The sequence below is a fragment of the Rhipicephalus microplus genome, chromosome 6 (genome assembly GCF_043290135.1).
Source record: "Rhipicephalus microplus isolate Deutch F79 chromosome 6, USDA_Rmic, whole genome shotgun sequence".
Taxonomy (NCBI): Eukaryota; Metazoa; Arthropoda; class Arachnida; order Ixodida; family Ixodidae; genus Rhipicephalus; species Rhipicephalus microplus.
The window spans coordinates 124,783,501-124,791,838 of NC_134705.1; the positions used below are offsets into that span (position 1 = coordinate 124,783,501).

The 8,338-nt window shown below is 43.8% G+C and overlaps 1 long non-coding RNA gene across 1 annotated transcript; it reads right to left on the minus strand.

Annotated features, from left to right (window-relative positions):
* Positions 1-3: 3 nt before the first annotated feature.
* LOC142765474 (uncharacterized) lies at positions 4-2,920 on the minus strand. The gene is made up of 3 exons (XR_012884275.1): positions 1,914-2,920; positions 1,710-1,805; positions 4-1,350 (listed from the first exon to the last, which is right to left on the minus strand). It is a non-coding gene; the product is annotated as an uncharacterized LOC142765474 (long non-coding RNA).
* Between the last annotated feature and the right edge of the window lie 5,418 nt (positions 2,921-8,338).

The following is an 8,338-nucleotide window of genomic DNA, read 5'->3' on the forward strand; positions in this document are numbered from 1 at the left end:
TGGTTTCGCAATGTGCATTTATTAACAGAAAGTGTATGCCATCTTTGCATTGGCAAGAGCATGAATAAATTATTTTTTACAAAGTTCTGACTTGAAAAAAAGACTGCCTATTTATTCTTTCACATTAATTCAGCATTTACAAATGAGCAAAATGTACTTGAAATGCTAGATTATCTGCTTCAGTATGGGTTGTCCCATTCCAGAGGAACAGTGTGGTGGATGTGCCACAGAAGGTCAATGAGTGTAGTTGGTGTGCGTTGCGTAGACAGGATGCGATAAGACAGTGCGCAGGCATGATGCGGACGACAGTCACAATTGTCGGCGACTGGAGGATGGCAGCAGTGATAAAAACTATACTGGTGCATTGTGGTTAGTGCTTGACTGTGGACCCGAATCATACGGGCATGATCAAAGTTGCTGAGGTCGTACTTCGATGGAGGTTTAATTCAAGAGGCATGCGTAGCATTCACATGCACATTAAAAACCTGAGGTATTTGATTTTTCCAAAGGCCTGAAGTGAAGTGTGCCTCGTAATCATATCGTGGTTTCAGCTCATAGAACCCATGACATAATTTTAATTACAAAAAACTTACAAAAAACCAAATTGATTCCTTCGCAGTGAGTGGGCTAGGCTCTGTTGCTGCTTTGTAATTCCTTGCTAAGTTTATGGAAACACCATGGCAGCTGATCACATAAGATGTCACACTACTAGACTTGTCGGCGCGTGTCCCGGTACTGCTGATAGCAGTGGTTGCGAGATCACTTGAGGGATAAATGCAGAAACATTGGTTTACTTCATATTAGGTGGATGTTAAAGAACCACGGATGGTCAAGCTCATGCAATGCTGCACAAATATTTTAACTTTGCGGTTGCAACTGCAGGTGGTGCAGTCCCGTGGGCATTCTGCTTAGGTACTGTAGGTGTTGCTGCTTTGTCGTGCCAAGCAAGCTGATAACACAGTTGCGGACAGATTGCCCACGCAAGTACACTTAGTGTGCTGACTTACCCTGCTTAATTAAGGTTGGAATTCATCATTGAGAGAGTTGTCATGCTCGTTGTTCTCGTCGCCACTGTCACTGCTGAGACTGTGAAAGGCTATGGAATTTTAAAAAAAGGTTGTCCAACAGTTCACATGCAGTAACTACACTGGAAGAACGTTCTGGTGAGTAGTGGAGGGTACAATGGCGCCGAATGCAGCAAAAACGGCTCTTCAGTAGCCCAATACAATGTTCCACTATGGAACGCAGTGAAGCATGTGCAGAGTTGTACTTTTGCACTTTGCACTAGTCTTGTGAGGACGACTTTTCACCAGGACCACAGGCGAATGCTCGAGGGGTAGCCATCGTCACCTGCAGAAATATGAATCGCGTTGAAAATGCTGCTAAAATGACTGTGATCTCTTGAGGCTCGTTGACCCTAGCATACAAACAACTGAATCTGTGGTAGCTGACTAGGTTAACATTGACCCCGTAATACGCGAAGCATGGCTGCCAGAACGAGATTTTCATGTCATAGCACATCCCTCTACAGTTCCACAGCATTTAGGCCACAGTCGAGAAATTGTGCACCGGTAGCATGCGACCTAATGCCACTTGACAGTGTGCTGAAGTGTTGTCAATACCGCGAGAAAATCTCTTGATGTACAAGGAACTGGCATCACATGTAAAAGGAACAAGATATATTTACTTTTCATTGAGAATGTACTCACCGCTTAGATTCGCGGACACATGCAGACGTAGACGTCATCATCCGATCTCGGTCGCAGTGGGTTCAAGGCGAGGATCGGCATGTCCGCGGCGCAAATCTGGGAAAACGAAGAGCATTATGAGTCACGTTTCACTGCGACGAAAAAAATCGCACGTGAAAATTGGAACACCGCTACTTGAGAACATGACGTAGACAACGAAATAACCTTCGCGGCTCCAGGAGGGCGCCTTCTGCTAACTCCTCTATGTGACGAAGCTGCCGTAAATGCATCCGATCACGCCAAGCAGGGGTCCAAACCGAAGGAATTCCTCCTTCACGGATGCCATCCCGGCACTGACAATCGCTCAAGCGGCATGTCGCACACAGATGCTGACCGCGGGCTGCATCACCGACGACTGGAAGGATCCGGTGGCGAAAAAAAAAACGCGGGGCGCACACCTTTGCCGCTCCACCGAGAGTGGAGCCCGCGTGTTCATCAGCTACCTGTTCGCGGATTCACAACACCGTAGCTTTACTCAGGCGAAAGTGACGCTAAAACTCTTCGTCTGGCATGTCAAACGCGACCTCAACATCCCTCCGGCGCTTGTTGTAGGCCACGCACATGAAGCCAAACGTTACAGCGAAGGTTGCTGGCTCAGCGGGTACCGCCATTTTTCCTATTCTATTTGCGACAGGCCCACTCGCTGGCTGTTCTGCCGCAGCGTGGAACCAAATTCCATAATAAGCGCATACTTGTCATTTTGAATTCACCTCAACTTGGGCTTCCGAATCGTTCCTCGATTGACAGGTTGAACGACCAATCAGAGAACGTTTACTTTTGCATAATGGGCGGGCGCTTGCAGTTTGGACGTCGCCACAATTTGGGCTTTTGGCTCGTCACTTGACTGACAGGTTGAACAACCAATCAGGGAGCGCCAATGGGGGCCTAAACGAAATAAGCAACACGAAACAGCAGTTCGTTACACGGCCACAGTTCAAACCAACGACGTCCACGTCCAGAAGTAGTACACATAGTACGAATGAAACTGTACCACGCCCGTGAGTTATGAACATTTAAAACATTTTTTAGTATGTACAACAGTGCGGGCTTAGTTTTTTTTTGTTCTTTTTGATGTTACAATTTTACTCTGGGGCCATTTACAGCATCTCAGTCAATCAACTGGGACGGTCGCTCTTTAAAGGGGAGAATTGACACAAGGTAAGCTGGCAACTATAGTGGCTAGCCCCTGAGGAAAATAACGAAGCAGTTCTGTGGGCGCTTGCTCTGGTGTTCGCTTTTTGGCCAATTGTACCGAAGGTAAACGCCCTGTTTTGTGTCCACGCCCCTGTGTCCTTGTGACAATGATATCTGAACTGGCACGCATTCAGAAGCCTTAAGTTTGCACTGTCGTGGTGGAAAGTTTTTCTCTTAAATGCGAACCATTTCTCAGCGACCTTCGGTGACTTTGAGCGTATCTATCTATCTATCTATCTATCTATCTATCTATCTATCTATCTATCTATCTATCTATCTATCTATCTATCTATCTATCTATCTATCTATCTACCTATCTATCTATCTATCTATCTATCTATATATCTATCTATCTATCTATCTATCTATCTATCTATCTATCTATCTATCTATCTATCTATCTATCTATCTATCTATCTATCTATCTATCTAGTCACTTACGTTTAGGTGCTCTCGTTGTCGGCCTCTTAACCTTGCGTGAAGCAAAATTAGCAAAGGAGGGCAAGATGGTTTGACGATAGTGACGTGGGAGCAGGTCAAGACATGAATAATGTCTTAATCCCGTCGCGTATATTGTCCAACACTTCCCGCTACACAGTGGCACATACGCGCTCGCGGGTATGTGCCGCTGATTTGCGGGTATGTATTGACGCTTAGTTTCTGCCTAGGAACGTCGAGAACACACATGGGCAATTTTAACACACGAGCGTTAAGAAATGCCCGACATCAGTAGCGTCGACCCGATGAATGCAAAGAATGAATGTCAGGGTCCCAGCTGGATTCGAACCAAGCCTTCTGCGTGTCAAAAAAGCATTCTACCACAGAGCTTTGCCATGTGTCGGAACTACTTTTCAAGTAGACGCTAACACTGGGGAAACGTCTTTAGTGGTTGCAGTACTGCCTACCGTGGCCAATTTTATAAACATTACTTATGTACTGCTTTGATACAGCCTTCACGTCAGGTTAACGATAATTCCGGTTGATTGCCATGAGCTGAGGTTTATTTATGTGGTAGTGTCCAGGGCCAGCGTCCTCGCAAACATCAGCGCTTCATGTCAGATTCTGGTGTTGCTAATACACATGTTCCAGTTGGCATCATTATGCAAGTGCGAACAATTGGTTATATAAACATCTCCGACTCTTCAACATACGTCTGTTCGTGCAGCATTTGTACATATATCAGACTTCATTGCGTGTCGCTCAATCAAAAAAATTGCAACATGGTTGTTTCCCTCCGCATGCTTCACGTAAAGTCGATTTCCAAGCACGTGAGATCGGCCGAATGTTTTCTTATCTACAGCTAATTCTGAGGCGATATCATGAGATTGCTGTCTTGTAGCCACGGACGTGGCGTTCGAGCTTTTCTATTGACATCATGCACGCAAGACGACTGCATTGTTCATTCAGTCTGGTAAACTTCCGTTTATTTGCTCAAGGTCACATCGCCGTTTCGCTTCACTAAAGAAACGCAACGAGCAAACTAAAAAAAAACGGTAGGCTGTTCACTGTACTTCCAGGAGAATCACTATAGGCTGGCAAGACCGAACTCGAAAAATCCATCAACGTTCTTAAGGAGGGCTGCGACCTCTTGTGAAAAAGACATAAGAGCGTGTGATGTATAACTCAACAAAAAAAGGTTATTTTGTGTTCACAAAATGCACATGTTCTTTCGTTTTCAATGCAGTCTAAGGAAGACAAGAGGGAATGATTGCCCAAATATATCCAATTTTTCATTATCACTGCTCCAGACTGAGTCTACGTGGCAGTCACGTGAGATAGTTATCGTCTTTTAGACAGCCAGTGCCAGCAAAGCTTTCTATACAGAAGAAATTTTTCTGGGTAAGTTGGTGTGTAAGTTTGCTGAAAATGCTATTTGCTGCGCATTACTTCGAAAATAAATACGGCAGAAGAAAAAAGACAGATGAGGCAGACTGTGCACTTTAAGATTGGTGACCGGACTCTCATTTCCGAGTTGTCTGAGGCTAGTTTCATCTCATTTCAATTATTCTGAACTATTTCCACACCCACATCTGCACAGAATGAATTTTATTTGTTGGCACTGAAGACACCTTTGTGGGTAAGTCAGAGAAGCGATGCTTATTTTGTTCTGAATACGTTCTAAAGAGAAAATTATTTTCACTGAATTTACTGAGAACTAATAATATTTTTCTCATTTAATAACTACACAAGGTGCCTGTCTACTCATCGTTTAATAACAATCATACCACGAGAACGCCTTTTTTATTCTGGCGGTTTTTCCTCCAAACCCTTATCATATATTGAGTGTTGTCTTAAGTACACCGTGATAAGAACCATTGTATAAATATCGCGTTTGATGTAGTGTTTCAGCTTTTTCCTTTGTTAAAAGAGATATCCCATACGTACCATCGCACCGCAGCTGACGTCACATCTGAGAATATTACGTGCGAATGGCGCGTGCTAGCTGATTACATTGGGTCTTTTGTCTGGCGCGTTTCCGCTTGTTCACTTAAAGTCTGAAGTTCCGTTGTTAAACGCATCACAAAACAAAGTTTTTAAAAGTGCATCCTCATGTGTACGCAACGAGAAATAGAGAGACGTGAAGTCGGCTGACCAGATCATGCAGTGTCCGTACTACCAATAGCCTGCGGGAGGATGCCTGAGTAAGACCTCGAGGCACACGGCAAAGTGACCACATTGGAGTATGTCAGTTCCGAGGTGTCGCTGGCCGTCTAGGTCGGGCAAGCCATGCGGGTAGCAGGCACAATTGACCGGGAATATACGTACGGGGGCTGGCGAGCATGTTTTGCGTATTCTATGCCGTAGCAGAACAATATGAACACACCGACTGATAAACTGGTTTCACAGTAAATCCTAATATTGAGACCGATAATAGGCTACAAAAAATGCTTCTACAGTCGTGGCCATAAATCGGCGAACTCAGTCATGAGTCTACTAACTCGAACTCACTCAGACTCAGATCGAGCCTTGAGTCAGAGGCTGAGTGATTCCGGGTGAGTAATATGTTCGCGAATCTGAGTCCAAGTGAGTGCTGTTGCAGAAGATTATTGTAAGTGTGAGTTCAAGTTAGTTCGACTCAGGAAAATTTTGGTTGGTCTGCGTGAGTGCGCAGCACGAAATATATTCCGTGAGTAAATTTGAGCGAGTTCCTCTTTCTTTTGCCGACCTATGGTCCTATCTAGTCATCTTTAGAATAGCCATCAGCCTTACCTGGATTGACGTTTACACTCCTGATTACTAACTCGATTTCTAAATCAGTGTCGTTTGTACACTGCTTCATTATATAAGAATTACAGGCGTGAATTGTGTGGGGAGGGTTGCCTTGAGCTTCCCCCAACAACTTTTTCAGAAACTTTTTCATTATTTTATGTAATGATGCCATCTCTTTCAATAAAAATGACGCTACCGGTTCGGAAGCTCTCGGAACTCGTTTTCGAAGATACTGTTTCAAGCAGCATCAAGAAAAGCACTGATTCTAACGTGAAAAATTGGTGTTAACGAGCACTGATACCACGGATGAAGAAACTCGGTCTAGGCTACGGGACTCATGACTCGACTCACTCGCACTCACTCAGACTCAGATCGAGCTGTGAGCCTGAGTCTGGGTGAGTCCGGCTGAATAATGTTTTCGTGAGATTGAGTCCGAGTGAGTCCGGCTAAAAGAAATGTTCGTGAGTTTGAGTTCAAGTGAGTCTGGCTCTTGAAAATATTTCCGAGTTTGAGTGCAAGTGAGTCCAAAGCTCAAAACACATTTCATGAGTGAGACGGAGTGAGCTCTGCAATTTTTGCTGCCCTATGGTCATGGCTCACCTGGAAATGCCTGTGAGCGTAACATAGTCCACCTTGATGGAGCTGTGGTTACGCTGCTTGGCGGCCAACCCGAAGGTAGCGGGTTCGATCTCAGCAGCGGTAACCGCATTTCGATGGAGGCAAAATGGTGAAGGCCCGTGTACTGTGCGAAGTCAGGGTGCGTTACAGAATACCAGATTGAAAGTTTCCAGAGCCCCACATTATGGCGTCTCTCATAACTAGAGCGTGGTTTTGGGACGTGAAACCCTACGTATTATCATTACTGTTTTGAGCACAACACGTCAGCAATGCTAGTGCGCGTTGATAAAAAAAGAATAAGCAAGCAGATGTCCTGGCACAATATCCTCTAAGCCTTTATACACTTGTCTCTATGTCAGAAACAAAAATAGGGATAACAATTCTAGCGCACGTATGACTATTCTTAATAGTTTATTGCTTATTCATTTAGGGTAGGTGATTCTCATTACTTAAATTGTCTTGTAGAAGAGTACGTGGTGAATAATGTTTAGCGAGCACGAGCGAACGTATCTCACGTCGTCCCTCTTATCAACTTTAAATATGGCTTGATTCATCATTCTCGAAGTTTACCGTCCTCAAAACCACCATGTGATCGTGAGAGAAGCTGTAATAAAGGGCTCCGGAAAGTTCGGCCCCCTAGGGTTGCTTGACGTGCACCTAAATCTAAGCACCCGAGCATCAAATATTTGATCCTGCTTCGAAAGTGCGGCTGCCGTGGTCAAGATTTGATCCCATGACTTGCAGGTCAGCAGCCGAGGGTCTTAGCCACTAGATCACCATGATGGGTCTCTAAGGATGGATTTTCCGAAATATATAACATATTACAAAATTACAAGGAAGCTGTACCTCAGTGACAAATATCTCACGGAAGCCAAGAATAATGATTTTCCATCGGTTAGTCAAATTATTATCCTATTTTATGTAACCAACCTCTAAATTCCAAAGAAGAGCACTGAATTGAACAAAGTTATATATATATATATATATATATATATATATATATATATATATATATACAAGAAAGAGACAACGAAGCTTTCACGGAAGCGTCTTTACTAAACGTTTTCAGCTGAGCTGAAAACGTTTAGTAAAGACGCTTCCGTGAAAGTTTCGTCGTCTCTTTCTTGCATACAATACGACGGGTCCATCGTGAATGACGTTCAAATAATCTGATATATATATATATATATATATATATATAAGCGACACAACTTAGCGGTTGTCTTAGTAACGACAAGCAACCGCTAAGTTGTGTCTCTTCTCTCTCTCTCCCTCTCTCTTTGTATATATATGTATATATTAAAAAGGATTTTAGATCAAGCAAACACAATGCTTCTGTTATATTGTCTGCGTATTTTGACTTTGTAGGATTTGAACCTTATGCATTCTGTCCTAGAAACAACCGACGCTGCCAATATTGTATTACGTCGGTTGCGCAGCTGATATGAGTGAAGTGTCTTTTGTACAGCTCACCTTTGTCACTGAGTGCAACGACGGACACGTTTATCGCACGGATGGCATATTTCTCTTGGGAGTTTGAACAGGCACGTCAGGTATATATCTTATGC